The 18,259-nt window shown below is 35.3% G+C and overlaps 1 protein-coding gene and 1 long non-coding RNA gene across 30 annotated transcripts in view; one reads left to right on the top strand and one right to left on the bottom strand.

Moving 5' to 3' along the window:
• The window catches only part of VTI1A (vesicle transport through interaction with t-SNAREs 1A), a 381,817-nt gene that overhangs the window by 260,340 nt on the left and 103,218 nt on the right, over positions 1-18,259 (bottom strand). The gene's annotated exons all lie outside the window — the stretch shown is intronic.
• LOC129636979 (uncharacterized) lies at positions 1,964-8,175 on the top strand. Its single transcript, XR_008707244.1, has 3 exons — positions 1,964-2,088; positions 2,455-2,607; positions 8,039-8,175. It is a non-coding gene; the product is annotated as an uncharacterized LOC129636979 (long non-coding RNA).

Here is an 18,259-nt window from a genome sequence, read left to right as displayed (position 1 = left end):
TCTGCTGAGGGTTGAGAAATAAAATAAGCAAACAACTAAAGAATTGCAAAAATGAACTTTTTAAACGACCTAAATGGAGGAATAACATCAACAACACCCACCCCTAATACCTTTCACTGAGCACTAACTAGGTACACAAAATACTATCGTTATTTTCATCTTACTGATGATGAAACTGAACCAGAGAGATCAGTTTTCCAAAGTTACACAGCTAGTAAAGCAGGACTTAAACCGAAGCCTGATTCAAACACATGTTCTCAAACATTACCAAATAATGCATTTTTGTTGTGGGTTTTTTTTTTTAAGGCATCCTAAGATATCTTTCCAAGGTTAGTGTTGTCCCCTAGAAAAGAGTACATTTCCTTGAGATGGGTCACTGCATACATGATACATTACTAGTTTTTTCTTCGGAGTATAAACATGGAAAGAAAAAATAAGATGGGAAGATAGTTTACATGCAGCTTAGGACAAACATCAAGTAGAATGAACAATCAAGAGGCCATGCAAACTCTAGTATCTGCCAGTTAATGTCATTTTGAATAAGTCGCTTCATCTTTCAACTTCAGTCTCCTCATGTGTGAAATAAAAATAAATACCCATCTACCACAGACAGAATGTTTTGAAGATTAAGATAACATAGGGAATAGGACAGGGTAGTACCTAGCACATAGAAAATGCTTGATAAATATTGATATTAGTTGCATTGGTTGTTGATTTTATCATCTGTAAAGGAAGGATAATACTATTTATAGGGCTGTTTCAGAATTGAAGGAAATAATCTATATAAACTCTTTAACATGGCACCCGGCACATAAAAACTGCTCAATAAATGTTTACCAGAACTGTTATTATTAGTCTGTTATTTATTAATTCTTATACCTTGGTTCTTTCAGCAGAAACCAGGAAGGAGGAACATGAAAAAATTCTAAGGCAGACAATAACTTAAAAGAGACAAAATGTGCTGACTTCCTTTACTGACACCAGAAGTTGGTGAGAAAATAGATAAAAATTCAGCTGGCATTTTAGCCTCTTCAGAGAAATATCCTGCACAGAGATACCCAGGTTGTTATACAAACAATGCTTCACTTTGAATGTTAAACACTTTATTTAAATATTTTCTTTCATTAAAGGTACTACACTTTTTGGCTTATGTCTCAAAATATGGTCAACGTTCATGGAACTTTGTACCTGAAATATATTGCATGCTAATTTATCCAGCTGAAAATTAGAATATTCCAATATCCAAATGATTAGAAATTCCAGGCTCACTCTTTATTATCCCCTTACTATTGGAGTGCCAATATTGGGTTTTCTTTTCTTTTTCTTCCATTGGAAGTCTTTCCTTGCTTTGCCACAGGGCAAAAATGAAGGAAACAGGGAAACTGACCTTAAATATGCGACCTTCAGGCAGCTATCTGTTTTCAAACTTAAAAAACATTTTTGTACACAGGCAGTTGAGAGTCTGATGGATTCCCAGATGTATGCCCTGACTTCATTTTTCACAGGAGATAATTTTTATATTTTACTATGATGCTGTTCAGGGCAACATTTCACTTCATATTTGAAGAAGGACCAACAAATAAACAAGCCATATAATGGTACGAGATACTGGGCAGTAAGCTTTTAAAGTAAGCTTTTAAAGAAGAAATTCCCTTAATTATGTCTTTGAGCATCTGAGCACCAAAATGCAGGCAATTGGTGGTACTAAATGGACACTTTGCAGAGAAAAGACAATTCTCCAGAGAAAAGCAGACTTTGCAGAGAAGCTCATGGAGTTTCAAAGCACAGGCTCTCTCAGGTTCACACATGCTTCACACATGAAAGCAATAAGCCTCAGAAGTTAGGATGCTTCAGAAACACCAGAAGTTACTTCTCAGAAGTGAAGATGCCTGGGCCACACCTCCAGAGATTCTGATCCGGTCAATTAACATTGGGGAGCAGGAAGCTGTGCTGTTAGTAAGCACCCAGGTGGTACTGATTTGGTTTTTTACCCACATTCAGAACTGCGCTCATAGCAACATCACGTTACCACCTTCCGAAGTTTTCCCTGGATACCCTCTTTGCTAGTCAGTGCTCATACTCACCAAGGTACAGATATTAGCCAGCAGCATTATAGACTACACTGCTATGGGGGTTAGCTCTGTGGAGAGGGCAAAATGCTAACCTCTGCCTTCCAATCACGAACCCAAGAGATGTTCCAGCCTACCTTTCAATTCTGTTTTCTATACTAGAAGTCAGCTAGGAGAATGAAACACTATCTTTAGCATAGGAAGATGAAAAAAACGTAAAGGATAGGACTTCAGATGGTCCTTCATTTAGGCTGGGAGCTTAACTTCTCTGGACCTCAGTTTTCTTGTTTGTAATAAAACCTTCTAAGATTATTGTGAAGACTGAAGTGTGTGCTCGGGTCAGAGAAGGCATTCAACAAACGGGTGCTTCCCTTCTCATTTCTAGAAGGCATTTAATGAACTTATGTGAGTTTCCACTCTTGACTACGCCTGCTCCATGGAAGAGAAGCACAGAGAAGAGGTGGTCAAGGGAGAGCTATAGGAAGCAGGAGGGAAAGCACGAAGCCGTGATAATCCCCAAACTGAATAAACAATAAAAGTAAGTAAAATATGACATTTAAAGTGAAGTTTCTCAGTCGTGTCCCACTCTTTGCGACCCCATGGACTGTAGCTCACCAGGCTCCTCCATCCAAGGGATTCTCCAGGCAAGAGTACCGGAGTGGGTTGCCATTTACGTACCTGGTGATTTTTAGCTGTTGGGTAATGCTATAGGATGGACTCCCCTGGTGGCTCAGACGGTAAAGCATCTGCGTACAATGCGGGAGACCAGGTTGGGAAGATCGCCTGAAGGAAGTGGCAACCCACTCCAGTACTCTTGCCTGGAAAATCCCATGGATGGAGGAGCCTGGAAGGCTGCAGCCCATGGGGTCGCAAATAGTCGGACACGACTTCAGCCACCAAGCACATACAAGGGATCTTATTTAGAAATCTCCAACCTCTCAAAGGAGAATTATCTCCCATTGTTTAGTAAACAGCTCTCTTGGCTTCATACCTGGAGCACAGAGCTGCTAATATAAAAATCTCCATCACATCCTGGTCTGTGTAATTCCTTCTGAGACTTGTAAATTTGGTGCTTATATGGGAGATCACATACCTCTCCTCCCCTTCTGCCACAGCATCTTAATGTGTATAGCATATTTCTCTTGATACTTCAGTTTCAGCTGCTCTAAAATAGCTATGAAATACCACCTTGGGCCCCATGATGAATTTCAGGTACACAACACAGCCTTATTTTAAGTGAGATGGTAACAAACATAACTGCCAGATAGTGAAAGTCAGTCTAGCCATTTTAAGATGCTGCTGCTACTGCTAAGTCACTTCAGTCATGTCCGACTCTGTGCGACCCCAGAGATGACAGCCCATCAGGCTCCCCCGTCCCTGGGATTCTCCAGGCAAGAACACTGGAGTGGGTTGCCATTTCCTTCTCCAATGCAGGAAAGTGAAAAGTGAAAGTGAAGTCGCTCAGTCATGTCCGACTCTTAGCGACCCCATGGACTGCAGCCTACTAGGCTCCTCCGTCCATGGGATTTTCCAGGCAAGAGTACTGGAGTGGGGTGCCATTGCCTTCTCCATTTTAAGATGCAGTAATACCTAAATAAAGATCAATCTAGTTCTGGGGACATAGATGTGTGTCTAAGTGCTAATCCTTAGTACTCATCTTCATTTATTAATAAAACAGCCCTCTTTTCCAGAAAGACCCAGGTAATCTACAGTCATTAACAGAGAGACATGTTCTGTAATACAATACTATACACTCTGGAATAACTGTGTTAGTCTTGGATTTGGACAAATCACCAATACAGCACTTACTGGGTATCTCAAATCATACCATAGAGGTATTTGACAAGTAACAGATTAACAATATCATTATCCAACTTGGCAGATTCCCAGAACACAGTCTGAGTTACAAGAAGAATCATCTTTCCACAATTATACTACCTTTGCTTTCGTACCTATTGTTGTGGTTTTTGTTCAATCACTAAGTTGTATCTGACTCTTTGTAACCCCATGGACTGTAGCACGCCAGCCTTCCCTGTCCTTAACTAACTCCCAGAGTTTGCTCAAACTCATGTTCATTGAGTCGGTAATGCCATCCAATCATCTCATCCTCTATCACTCCCTTCTCCTCCCGCCTTCAAATCTTTCCCAGCATCAGGGTATTTTACTCTATTCACCATCAGAAAACAACATTTAACTACACAATATAAATAAGAAATGAAATGTATGTTAATCTGATGCTGTAAATGTCAAATCATGCTGTTAATTCTAATGTGATTAATATCAGACTTATTTTTCTTAATAAAATTAAGATGATATAAATGGAAGCAATAATACATTTTCACATCATATTATTCTTGGTAATGAAAAATAGAGCTGACATTCATTTATGAATTCATGAACTGGTAAAAAGTTACACTCCTAAGAAAACCACATTTTATAAAATAAATTATATTATAAGCTATAAATATGGTGTTTTACAAACATATGTTGTACTACATAGAAAAGATTTTTATTTGATCCAAGTAAGGTTTTTTTTTAATGATAAACTGAGATACTGCGTCCAAACTGGCAGTGAGTCAGCCTCAGTGTAAACAATGGGAAAGACTTCCTGAACATGTAACTGGCTGCTGAACATACTTTCTAGAAACTTTCCCCTGAAGATTCAGATATGAAGTAATGGGTATCTAGGGAAGTGTTTATGAGTAGGACCATGCAAAGCCTTGGGAACTCGGGATGCAAGTAGGAGTTGCATTTGCCAACCACAGTGACATTTCCAGAACTTTTGCCATCAATTAATTATAATATTAATTGCTTAAATTTTCAGTCCCAGACTTCTGCATTAACAGGGAACAACCGCTTACTTTTCTCAAGGTCATTAAGAAAACAAAGATTTACACAAAATGAATGAATTTATGCAAAGAAATTGTCCCTGAGCATCTGCTTTCAGAATCTGCAGATCCACAAAATTTAAAGATCAAAAGATGACGTCAGATTTAGTTATACATAAGTAAACTACATATAAAAGTTAGCTTTCTCATATTTGTAACAGAAATATTAGGTTATACTTAAAATTTTATTTTCTAACATATGCAAGTTAAGAAACATTGAGGTTGAAATGTAATATAGTTTCAAATACTATTTAAAGTCTATTATTTTAATATATTCTAGAATCAAAGAACAAAAATCAATAGATATGACTACAGTTTTTCATATGCCAGTTATTCTCAATATTAATAAAAATTAAAAGGAAAATGCAGTATTTACTCATAATGCATAACAGTTTGTTAACTGTTCTTACTTAGATTTACTGAACAATTTCTCTTCCATTAGAAGAGAAACACTATTCATTTGGACTTCACAAATTTCTTATGTAGATACGAAAGTTAAATAGTTAGATTTCAATGTAAAATTTCCAGGGACATATTTATGTTAATTATTATCTGACACGTCAAAGTTATTTAAAAGTGTTTACCTTTTAAATTACAATAAATCTGAGATAGTCCTCAGTCAATAAAAAAATACTAAAATGATGTCATGCATCTAAATTAAAAATTGTATTTCTTCTAGATTTATGTTTTTCTTATACACTTACTAATATCTGGAGAAAATACTGAGTAATTAAAACTTGAAAGAATAACTACTTTGAAAAAGCATTAAATCTAAAATTATTAGAAAATATCTTATATCCAAAAATGTTAGTTATATCAAAATATGCCTTTTTCCTATATTAATTATAGTAACAAACATTTAAAAAGCTAATAGCTGGTCTTTTTCATTACCATTTGCTCTATGTTCCATGTCCACGCACTACAGGCAGTTCAAGAAATATTTCTTTGACTAGTGGCTCAATGGCGCAGCCTATGTGTAGAAAAGTATAATACAACGTTAACTGATGTGGGAAAGCACTCAATTTTGTAGTTATAAATAGAGTTTAAAAATATGGTTTTAAAAATGAGAGGTACACATAAAAGAATTCTGTTTCTACTGCATCATGATGTTCACTGTTATTTGTGAAACTAAAATAAGCTGAAAATAAATAAAACATATACATAAAAAGATCTTTTTCTTCAACATGAAGCATTACATTTTTTAAAATAAGTTTGAAATTTTTCTATTTGCTCCACTGCCAAAAATCTAAAGAAACATGGTGTTTTGTGGCTGAGTTAATATTTCAATAGTTGCTTCCTGTCAGCATAGCATATGACACTGTGATTTGTAATCTCTTTTAAAATAATCTTTCCCTGAAAAGACACTAAGTACATTACATATTTTAAATCAGAAACATTATTTCAATTTAACAATTGTATTAGGCTAAACAGAGGCCTATTATTTTATGGTACAGGCGATAGGAAGGTGAATAAACTCTGTTCTGCTACATCATGAATGAACTTGATAAATACATTGCCATCCATAAATCTTCAATCAACACATCCTATGGATTTCCAGCTACTATAGAGAAGGTGCTTTTCCTTTCAAGGCAGCACATAACAATCATCTTCCTCAACCTTTTTAACATTAATGTACAATAAGGAAAATACATATCATATATATATATATACACACACACACACATACATATTCAAAAATGTAAATTAACTCTTCTCAAGAGAAAAAAATAAAAAAGACAAGGAAGAAAAAAATTTTGACAATAGACGCACAGTTACTCATAAAGTCTGAGCAAAATCAATGAAACTATTTTTTTAGATGTGACAAAACCCAGCATTTCATTGTACCCAAATCATCTCCCTGTTACTTTTTGTGAGTGTCTCCTTTAAAAAACCAAGAGCTATCCTACAGGAAAATTCTTTACATATACTCCCAACTTTTCCCTCCCTTCATGCAGAGCAGGCTGCTAATCCTAGCAGAGAAAAGAACTGTGCTCAAAATTTGCACTCATTCCTTTTCTCTATTATTAAAAAGGGGAAAAAAAAAAAAAGTGACCCTGTAAATTTACTCAAGCTGTTTAAACATGGCAGAAGTAGAGTAACTCAGCCAGCCTCTGTGGCAAAGTGAGTACAATCAGAAAAACTGTTTCAGTGACACTACAACTTAACCATTTTAACGCACAATGTGAGGTTTGTTTTTTGTTTTTTTTTTTTTTAAAAATGAACTTCAATCACACAGCAGAGGTCTGATCAATTTGACACTGACTATAGAAAACTAAATTCACAGTGAAGATAAGCACAATGCGCTGAAAAATTATTTGTTTGGTTCACTATTACTTCATCTTTTATTTCTATTGCTTCTGGTATAAAGAAATCAATAAAGTGCTAAACAAAATTAAAACAAAAGCCACACAAATGTTTATTTTTTGCAGTCACTGCCAAATGATTTAATTCCAAAGCTCTTTCATTCCATAAAAGTTGTGCCTGCACTTGATTTATTTTTTTCTCCCTCAAGGTCAGATATGTCAATTAAAAAAAAACTAGTTTCAAGGTGAAATTGAGATTTTTTTTCACCCACAGTTATTTCACAAACCATAGAGGTTTGACAATTCCCAACATTTCTGTAGACATTTTAATCACTCTTTAAGATAAACTTGATGATGCCTAATGTTTTAAAACCATATTGTATTAATAAATGTATTGGCAATTTACAAAGCTGAAATATCAGAGAACCGAAGTGATATCTTATACTTTGCCATGGAAAAATAAATCTTTTTGTCTAAAAATTACTCCCAGATATTCTTATGCAGAATAGTCAGTCCATGTCCAAGGGATTATTCTGCTTTGAAACAGAGATATGTATATCCAAAGAACAACGCCCTGGAACAAATTAAAATTAAGTTTGCCAGTAGTTTCTGCTTCAGTAATTTCTGAACGTAACTGTGTAAAAATACATGGGTGCTAATTTGACGTTAATAAATTAAGACCATTAGAGACAGTCTTTCATTGTTGGCCTTCAACAATGGTCAATGACACTATTTTCTGTTTGCATTTCCTCAAGCGTGTTAATGTATCTTTGTTTAGGCTCGCAAGTCGAATGGTCAATGTAAACACAGTCAATGAAACATCAGGACTGGAAAACAAGTCTACTGAGAGGACCTAAGGAAAGACCATTTGGTCGGCTGCCAAGAATGCAATGAAGCTACCGCACTGAAAGGCTATTTTAAAATTTCTTTATATGATGAATAAATTACTCTGTTAAAAATTCTCGAAATTCTTTGTTTTGCATACAAAGTCCATCCAAGGACGAAGGTGGTCTGTGAGTTGAACCTAGTGCAATGTTGGTTACAGTCTTTGTTTGCAGCCTTAACTGGGGATTGTACCTTAGCTACCGTAGTTCAAGCGTAAAAATACTTTGTCTGTAATACTATATACTGTTGCCAGTGACCCTCTAAATCCTTGAACCAACTGTGTCTTCTGGTGTCACAGAAGATAATGCCAATTTATTGCAATGTGTGGCTTTTTTAACTGATTAAAATTAAGCCGTAAACACGTGACAATGGAATTAGCACATTTAGAGAGTCTGTTTTCCCACATCCCATTTTGCGCTAGTGCGGCTGGTCCTGCAACTCTACGCGGGTGCAATTTTAATGACTTTGCTGGGTTTTGATGTTCTTATGAAAAAAGCACTGCTTGGTGTTTGTGGAGAAGGTAGATATGGGGGCTGAAGAGCCGTGATTGGGAACATGGTGACATCGTTTCTGTTTTCCGATAGGATCGGTGTCATTTTCCTCTCAGCGATAAGACACCTCCACTGACAGTGCCCGATTAGGGAAAATTTTATTATAAAATTCACTTTTATCGAATGAGGATAGACTGATAAACAGTTCAGCCTCAGGGAAGGAATAGGAACAGATTTCCACCCCCCCCTTTCAAATTCCATCTTTTCCCTCTTCTCTCTTTTTCTCTCCCTTAAAAAGATGATTTGTTTTAGTTGTTATTAATGGTACAAAACAGCTCCCTACAACATGTGATTGCTATGATAAAACTATCTGAATCAAGAGATACTTAGATGTTGCTATAAAAGAAAATCTATTTTATATAGTCATATATACACACGCACACACATACATACACACACACAAAGATAAAACTGCCTTCTAAATCCTCCCATTTCTGGAAATTATCTAGTATTTGTTACTTAACAAAATATAACTTGCTAAAAGAAAATCAAACTGAGGTAGTATTTACTGAATTATCCTAAATATATTTCATATTTGTCTTTGGAAATACATACTTGCAAAACAGAATTGAAAGGAAAACATAAAGAAACAGAAGATCATGGCTCTCTAATTCTTGAACAAGTATTAATGCCTAAAGAAAAAATACAAAAAAAAAAAAAAGGATTATTTTTAAATAATAAAACATCATTGCTTTTGAATTCTGGTGGTTTAATGATGCTTCTTTAAACCTCCAGTGTCAGAAGTTATGTCTGTTTACTCGTGATAAACTAGCTGTAACTAAGGAATATTCTGTATGACAATTACTTGAAAGGTCATTTGAGAAGTAGAAAAATAAGCATCTGACATCGTTTATTAAAAAAAATTTTCTCCCTGAGGAAAAGTTCATCAAGTGACTCAAAATACTCCTTCTACATTGATGAGGTAAAAAAGTAGTGTTTCTGGGGCTAAGGGTGTCTAGTGGCATTGGTAAATTCTGGTATTTCATAAAGAGTTTGATAATAAATTTTTTTTTTTTTAATTTGTGAGGAGGTGGAACACTGAAGCAACTCAAAAAATTATTTCTTTATTGGTGGATAATATTTCTGATAGGGGAATAAGAGCCAGCAGTCTCTAGCCTGTACTCTTCTTCTATATATTTCTAAGGGATCCCTAAATTCTCGCTTTGAGGACTGTTTTTTGGAGGAGGCTTTTTCAAATGCTGATTCTAAGGATGATCTATTTCAGTGCGGAATTACCAATGTTATTCAAATAACATTCTTCAGTTATCAGTGATCAGAGAATCATGCCAAAATATCTTAATCTCTTTGAGTTAAACTTCTAAATTAAAAAAAAATTAATTTTCTGAAATCATTGCTCTGAACTGAAGAGGCTGACAGCTTAATGTTGGCTTATTTAAATATTTGTTATAGCCTTAAAAGCAGCAAAAGAGAAACGGTTATATGCTTTACTCAGCATATAATTAAGTGGAAAACTGAGGTTTACACAAGTCAAAGTTACTAAAGCAAATGCCCTTAAATTCAACCATTTCTTCCCATGGCCCTTATTTTAGGATTTCAGTGAGAGAAACATTATACCCGAATTCATGATAAGGCAACATTATTATACTGCAACCTAATTTCCACCATCAATTTCATAGCCTAAAAACAATTACCAAAGTAAACTTATGAAATCATTCTTGGTAAATAGTGGAGAAAAACAAAGCTCAACACTAAAGTATGCAAATAAGTTAAAAGCGAATCCATACTCATTATTGGCTTAAAATGCTACCACCAAATGCTTATTAAAGAGTATACTGCTGCATGGTAGACTAGCTTAAGTAGAGTAGACTTTTCTTAACTATCACTTTGCTGAGAAAATGTAATATTGTTAAAGAAAAAAACCCACAAACACAATGGTATTTTTGGCAGAACTACTTGAATGGATTAAGAATTTCAGCCCAGTGAGAGACAAAGGCAAATCCTTAAATGTCACATAGCCACAATATATCTCCTTAAGAGTGGTCCGGGAAAAGGCTATAGTTCTTATAATGCTAAAGGTTAGTGGGAAACTTCCAGAAATAAGCACTTTCCTTTGTAATAAAAGAATAGAGATGCTCATTTCTTTCGATCATGTAACAAAATGCCCCTCAGGAAGCTTATATTCTTCTGGAGAAGACAAGTGAAAAATGAGTTATGGATAATCCTTATAAATCAGGGTCAGTGCTATGAGGGAGGGCCTCAAACAAAAGGAGGGGAAGTCTTTCAATGGAGCGGTCAGGAGAGTCTTTTCTGAAAAAGTAACATTAAGCTACAAAGCTGAGCAATAAGAAAATGCTTAACCAAGTTCCTCCCACAAGAGAAAGATACACATAGCCAATAGGTGAATGCATCGATATGCATTTTTAAAAAAAGATATTTCTGGAAAGTTGCATGTAAACTTTTTCTTAGGAAAACAATAAAAAACAAAACGGTGAGTATTCCAGAGACCTCACTGCTATTAAATCTAGTTAATACAATGTCTTCCTGTAAAATATTCTGAGTATATGCATGAATATATACATATGAGTATATGAAAATCTGTATATGCTAAAGTACACCTATTTCTAAGCATCACTGACCTTGGTCTAACCAACTGAGAAGATACTTCTCGATCACAGTCTTTGGAACAGAATCATCACTGCAATTACCCTTATCTGGGTCAGTAGAGAACCTGTGACAAACCAGTTTTTTCTATCTCACATGTCTTAAAAGCTGAACACATCTTTCTAAGTACCCACAAGCATGTTCACACTCACTTGTGTGGTACTCACACTTACCACTGAGTGTACTCTGTCTAATCAGAGCTGTATAGAATGAAATACCTTCTCCATTTCAGATACTATTACTAGCCCTGCCTTCATCTCCTAAAATCTTGGTTTTTCTCATAGGACGCCTAGTAAAGATATCCAAGTAAAGATATTCAAGTCTGGGGAGCACAAATGCCTTTCTGTTCTGTGACAAGCAACATCTAGAATGGCTGTGGGTCTGTGTGTATGGAATTCACATTTTATTGAAACAAGCACTGGTCTTTCATAAGGGGGCTGCCTGATTGGTCAGTGGGAAATGGATGGAGTGATAGGAAGAATAGCTGATGAAGAGATAATCCACAGTGGCCGTGCAGGAGAGCAGCACTGGGTGAGTGTATGTATGTGTGTGTGGGGGGGTAGGGTGAGGGAAGAACAGGAAGGGCTTATTTCTGTTGTTGCATTGGAAGTGCGAAAGGGGCCTGCAGTGAACAAACTTTAGATGTGAAGAACAAAAAGCCAGGTTTTCCCCCTACACCATTGCTCTATCTTTTTCTTAATACTGACTAGATGAGGTCTCAAGCTGAAGCTCTACCAAATTCCATTTTGACAGGCTTATATTTATTAGTCAGATTTATCTTCCAGGTATGTAAAGCAAGGCATTCATTACTGTGTTTAAAACAATTCAATGGAGCAATGCTCCCAATCTGTGCTTGGGGAACATTTAATAGCATTTCTTTCTTTACAACCAAATCAAGGTATGTCACTATCATCGTTACAGGTCGTGTGTTCACCCCAAATCTTAAATCCTCCAGAAAAAAATAAATAAAAACTTGGGGTTGATAAACATTAATATCACTTAGGTCAATTTAAACATTTCCTCCTATTCCTCTAAATGAATAATTTGGAGAGGAAGGTAGTTCCTAAGCTGATGGTGGATCTGAGGTTGCCAGTTACAGGAGCACTTAAGCGCCCATTGGCACAGCAAGATTCAAAGCCCTGGTAGGCTTCAAAGAGACACTTTTTTTTTTTCTTCTTCTAGAACTCTTTGCTTTCTAGTAAAGCTACAACCACAATGTTCTCTCTCTTAATGCCACCATAAAAAATCAAAACACTTTAAAACAAATTGATGTACTCTTTAATACAGTCATCACATCATCACAGGACCCTTGCACCCTGTGTGGCGACAACCGTAGGGATGCATACCACACATCTCTCTCTTTGTTGCCTGCTTCAATGCTTAGAGAAAAATTGAGAGAGTGTGTGTCTCTCAATTGAGATATGGGCACCTTTGATTGACAAGACCTAATCAGCTTATCTCCACACTAATAAAGTTGGGGCCTGCAGAGCTGGTATATGCCCAGCGCTGAGGGAACTTTTTCCTAGCCAAGTTTCACAGACCAGGTCTCAAGCTCTGCTTCTTGAAACTGGTTCAGATCACTTCTTAATGGGCTGTTTTCATCTTGAGAAACCTCCACAGTCTTCATTCATGATGGCATTAGAGTCAGTTTAGCTGGATGAAATGCCTAAAGTAATGGTTACACGGTAAGTCTACAATAAGTATTTGATAAGTATTTTTGTGTACCCAATCAATAAAATTATCTTTTCCAAGATCCCTGGATGAAGTAAAAAGTAACTTCTGGAAAACTGTGTTTTGTTTTTTTTCCTTTTTAGGCTACTATTTATTAAAGGGATTTCTTTCTTTCTTAAGGATGACAGGATTCTCTCTACATCACATAATGAACATATCCCTTTAATAATTTCTGATGTATAATGCTATTGGATGTTCAATTCCTTGGGATGGAGTCTCAATGCTGACACAACTGTAATCTGTATCCATCACTCTGGTACCTTGTGACACTAATTTGTTCATATCAGACACCCACCAAATGAGTCCTGATGGATTTGTGGAGAAGAAGACGTAAGACCAGAAAACACATAAGAACTGGAGTTTGCAGGGTGGGAGGGGGTACATATATGTTTGTGCATATACATACACTCACATTTTCTTCTTCAAGTTTACTTGTAGAAGGCCCTTTCAAACCAATTTTCTACATAATTCAAGAACAATGTCTTTGTTCTTATCTGTTTGTAATTACCATGTAAAGGCCAAACTCAGGAACTGAGGTGTAAGTAAAGCTACAAGGGCCAGCTATATAATTATACAATGAAGATCTGGAATAGAAGTCCCTCCTTACATGTGCCAAGGTGAGAGTGAAATACACAAGTGGACACTTTAATCTTAATTTTGGGAAATAGTTATCTAAAAAGAGAAATGGCTTCACTGGATAAAGCAAGCTTTAGAGAAGAAACTCCAGTAGCACAGAGACTTTTTGAAATGATAATTTTCCAAGTATGAGAAAATATGTATTTTTTTTGTACTACTCACTGATAATGGTCACTAAAACCATTCAGTAATGCTGCTTTCAAACTGCAATATACCTTAAGTATAATATTAACTGCATAAAATGAGACAATTTTAAACATTTCAAAATGAAGTTTTCTACAGATTATAGGAAAGCTTGAGCAAATTTTCATTCAGATTTGTAGCCTTCATGCAGTAATTGCCTTATACAAAATCCACTCCAGCCTTATCACTGTATATTATCTTCACTGCTGAACATCGGAAGATAATTTTGCAATAAAATTTAATTTACAGAGCTTATTTTCCACTAATCTCCTAGCAGAGAAAAAATGAAACACGCCAAGGTACACACTCCATGTTATGACTCTAATGGTGTTTTTTATTTCTAGAATGGTAAGATACCAAACATATCAATTTTATCATATTAAAATATTGGCCTATTTTAATTGTCATAACTTAATATCCTAGTAAAGGAAGTAGATCTATTAGGAACATGTATGAAAATAAGCCTCTTCAAGTGATAAAGTTCCCCTGGGGAAAGACTTTCTTTCCATTAGAAAGGAAATAATACAAAATACAGGGGTAGTAAAGGAATTTTATCCCAAATTATTAATATGCCAGTAGTAGTCAACAATATTTGAGATGTTTAAATAAAAAATATTAAACCAAGTAGCAATACACAGGAACTGGACATCAAAATACAGTTTTCTGCCTAGAATGACAGAATCAGGTTTGTCATCTAAGGCTCATTCCAGCTCTAAAGTTTACAATTTTAAATGTGCAAATGTCATATAAACTTTGGAAGAGTAAATTAATAGTACAGGGTCAATTTCCACAGATCATTTAGTCTTTATTTATCATTTATGACCTGGAAACCATTCATCTCCTGAAAAAAAAGAGAAGTTTTTATTTACTTTCTCATAGTGAGGACTCCATGACAATTAACTAATATCACAAATTGGGGTGAGATAAGCCAATCTTTAGCTTAAAATATAAGCTAAAAAATATTTTAGCATTTTTGCAACTGTGCAAAATACCGAAAGAATCCTTATTAAAATTCAAATTCTTCACCAAAATGGTTACGTAGTTTTTAAAAAGGACTAATGACCATTAATGGATTGAGAAATTAGTGCTTTAGGCCTGGACTGAATGAGACGGCTGCTGCTGCTAAATCGCTTCAGTCGTGTCCGACTCTGTGCGACCCCATAGACGGCAGCCCACCAGGCTCCCCCATCCCTGGGCTTCTCCAGGCAAGAACACGAATGAGACTAGCACTTTCCAACCAGATTTAAATCGTTCTACCTGTTTTTAAAGTTATATCATGACAAGGCCAAAGTGATGCTGAATCATTTATGAGGTTTTTAGAGCTGAAATATCAGAGTCATATATGTGCAGACGTATTGTTCTGACATTTGAATTTCAGCAGTAGGCAATTCTGAGACATTTCAAGTTATGCAAAACTTGACATTTCCATGTTAATATACAAAACAATGATGATGTGAAAAGCCACTTCTCTACCAATACTTATAACCTAAACACTTAATAAAACTTTAGAAGTTCAGGCTTTTAAAATTCAAACCCACACAAGTACTTACCTGAAAGCCTTTAATGTTTATCCACATAAAAAGTACATACTGAACATTCGCCTCCACTGATCTCTTACATTTATACATGGAAAGGTAAAAAACATTATTAATTAATTCCTTTTCAGACCACTTATTTCCAATTTAACTTTCTTTTCATTTCTCATATATACATGTCAGAATATTCTTGCCATGAGCTACAGACTATTTAAACTTGTTTCTCAAGTGTTAAATACTATATTAAATAAAACACAATCACTATTCTGAACAGTGTGACTCTCAGACAGTTGTAATTTTACAAAAAATTAAAATTAACCATTAGAAAACTAAAAACAAAACAAAACAAAAAAAACCCTAAAATGATGACCATATCCAGTGATTATCTCCTTAAACACTAAAACAGAAATATTTTGACATGATGCTACCTTGGCAGAAAAAGACCTTTAAAAAAAAAAAACCTGATATAAGTAGGGTAATAATGAAGAACAAAATATATAACATTTTCAAGCTGAAAATTAACAAGCAGATATTGACTTTTCTTTGAGGTCAATAACAGCTCTTATTGATCTGAAAAGTTAATACCTACTAAGGTCAATATACGATCTCAAGGGTCAACGAATCTGGATTTGAACTTCTACTTCCTTTCACATATAAATATTGCTGAAATGGGTACAACTGTGTTTAGAGAAAAAAATCATCGTTATCACACCAGAATAATCCTAAGAAATAGACTAAGGAAGTTAAAAATACACATGTAGAGATTTAAAAGTCTGTTACTATAGAATTTTCAGAGACCATGACCTTTAGATATAAATCCTAGTATTACACAATTTGGACAGTTAAATAAGGAGAAATAAAAATAAGCAAAAACTGTTTTTACAAGTGTTTTGCCTCTTCATGCTATTGATATAAGGAATCTTTCTCTCTCTGTAAATGTATAATATTTGAGAGACTATGATGTGACATAATTTTTCAAGAATAGATTTTAGTCACTTTTAAATATATTGTTTTATATTTATGTTTTATATATGTTTTATATTTATATGTTTATAACATACATAATATATATATGTTTATGTATAAAACATGTGTGTTTTATACTTATAAATATATATTTAATTATATAATTAAAGAGTAACATTCCCCGCGGCCTACAGACCGCAGGGTTGCAAAGAGTTGGACATGACTTAGCAACTAAACAACATTTTAGAAACTTCAGAAGAGGAAAAAATAGGAACCATTTTCATTATCATGCTGTAGCCTGTTGTGTTTTCTTAGACTACGCAACAAAAAAATATATTGACTGTTGTTCTAATAAGTAAAATGGTTTCTACATTCTTACACATCTTAAAGATGGCACAAGGAGGGTAAATCACCCGGACACTGAGACCACGTCCTCATATATACCTAATATTTCTTAGAGTCATGAAATTGAGTAATTTATTAGTCTGACCTTTTCAGTAGCCTAAAAGAAGTTCATACTTCCCTCTTCAGACTTACTAGCAAGGGAGGAAGAGAAAAGAAACATTTCTAAAGCATTTACTAGTGCCAAAACCTGGGCAAGATGCTTTAATTAGACACAGGTCCTATTATTACCAGTTACTGGAAAGGCCAAATTATTGACAGTAGTAATATAAAAGTTAGGCTGAGGCCAGGTCTGCAACAATGACATATTACACTATGGGCAGTCAATAAATATGAAGACCACTGTGACTTCAGTGTACTTGTTTAAAAAAACCCTTCTTTTAGAACAGTTTTAGACTACAGAAAATTTACGATAGAGCTCTCACATACTTAATACCCAGTTTCCCCCATAATTAACATCTTATATTACTGTGGTACATTTGTCACAGTTAATGAACCAATATTGACAATTACTATTTACTAAAGTCCATACTTGGTTCATATTTCCTTCGTTTTTGTCTAACACCCTTAGGCATTTTATCTAATGTTTCGGGACCCCATCCAGAATATCACATTATATACAGTTATCCTGTCTCTAGGCTTCCTGGGTTGCGACAGTTTGCAATGTTCTTTGAGCACATACTTTAGAAACGGGATAAATAAATTTGCTGACTTGTATCTATTGTCAACACTTAGATGAAAACACACACAGCAGAATTATCTTTCGTTAAATATCTAAAGAATATAAATTTGAGAAGTGAACGAAGATAAATGTCTGGTAGAAAAAAAAGCAAACAATATTGACTCTTTACTGTGTCTATATAAATAAGAAAGTTTCATTTGACACAAATACTAGATTATAATCACTGACCTGACCCAAAAGCCAGCTATTCTTCCGTCTCATCCCATTATACTGTTACAACTCAGGGTTTTAACTGATTATGGGGCAGTGAAGTGGGCAAAGAATAAACTGTATGGCAGAGGAGGATAAATTACCCATGCATATTTGTTCTTTCTCTTCTTTACTATAAACTGTGATGACAAAGTGATTGTCCGGTTGGATTCCCAGGTGGTGCTAGTGGTAAAGAACCCGCCTGCCAATGGAGATATGAGATGTGGGTTTGATCACTGGGTCAGAAAGATCCCCTACAGGAGGAAATGGCAACCCACTCCAATATTCTTGCTTGGAGAATCCCATGGACAGAGGAGCCTGGCGGGGCTACAGTCCATAGGGTCACAGAGTTGGACATGACTGAAGTGACTGAGCACACTTCTTTATTATATGTTGTGATGAGAAAGTGGTTGTCGGGTAGGAAGTCTACTTCTTAGCCCTCTTGTATTTGGTGACATCATTCTACTCGTTCTTGCCAGTGGAATATATGCAGCATCAAAGTATGCCACCTGCCTCCTATGGTGTTTTAAAGTAGGTATGCCTTCTCTGTTCTCTCT

Source organism: Bubalus kerabau, chromosome 22, assembly GCF_029407905.1.
Source record: "Bubalus kerabau isolate K-KA32 ecotype Philippines breed swamp buffalo chromosome 22, PCC_UOA_SB_1v2, whole genome shotgun sequence".
NCBI classification, from domain to species: Eukaryota; Metazoa; Chordata; class Mammalia; order Artiodactyla; family Bovidae; genus Bubalus; species Bubalus kerabau.
Note: the sequence above shows the minus strand (reverse complement) of the source record. Positions and strands in the feature narration are given on the sequence as shown.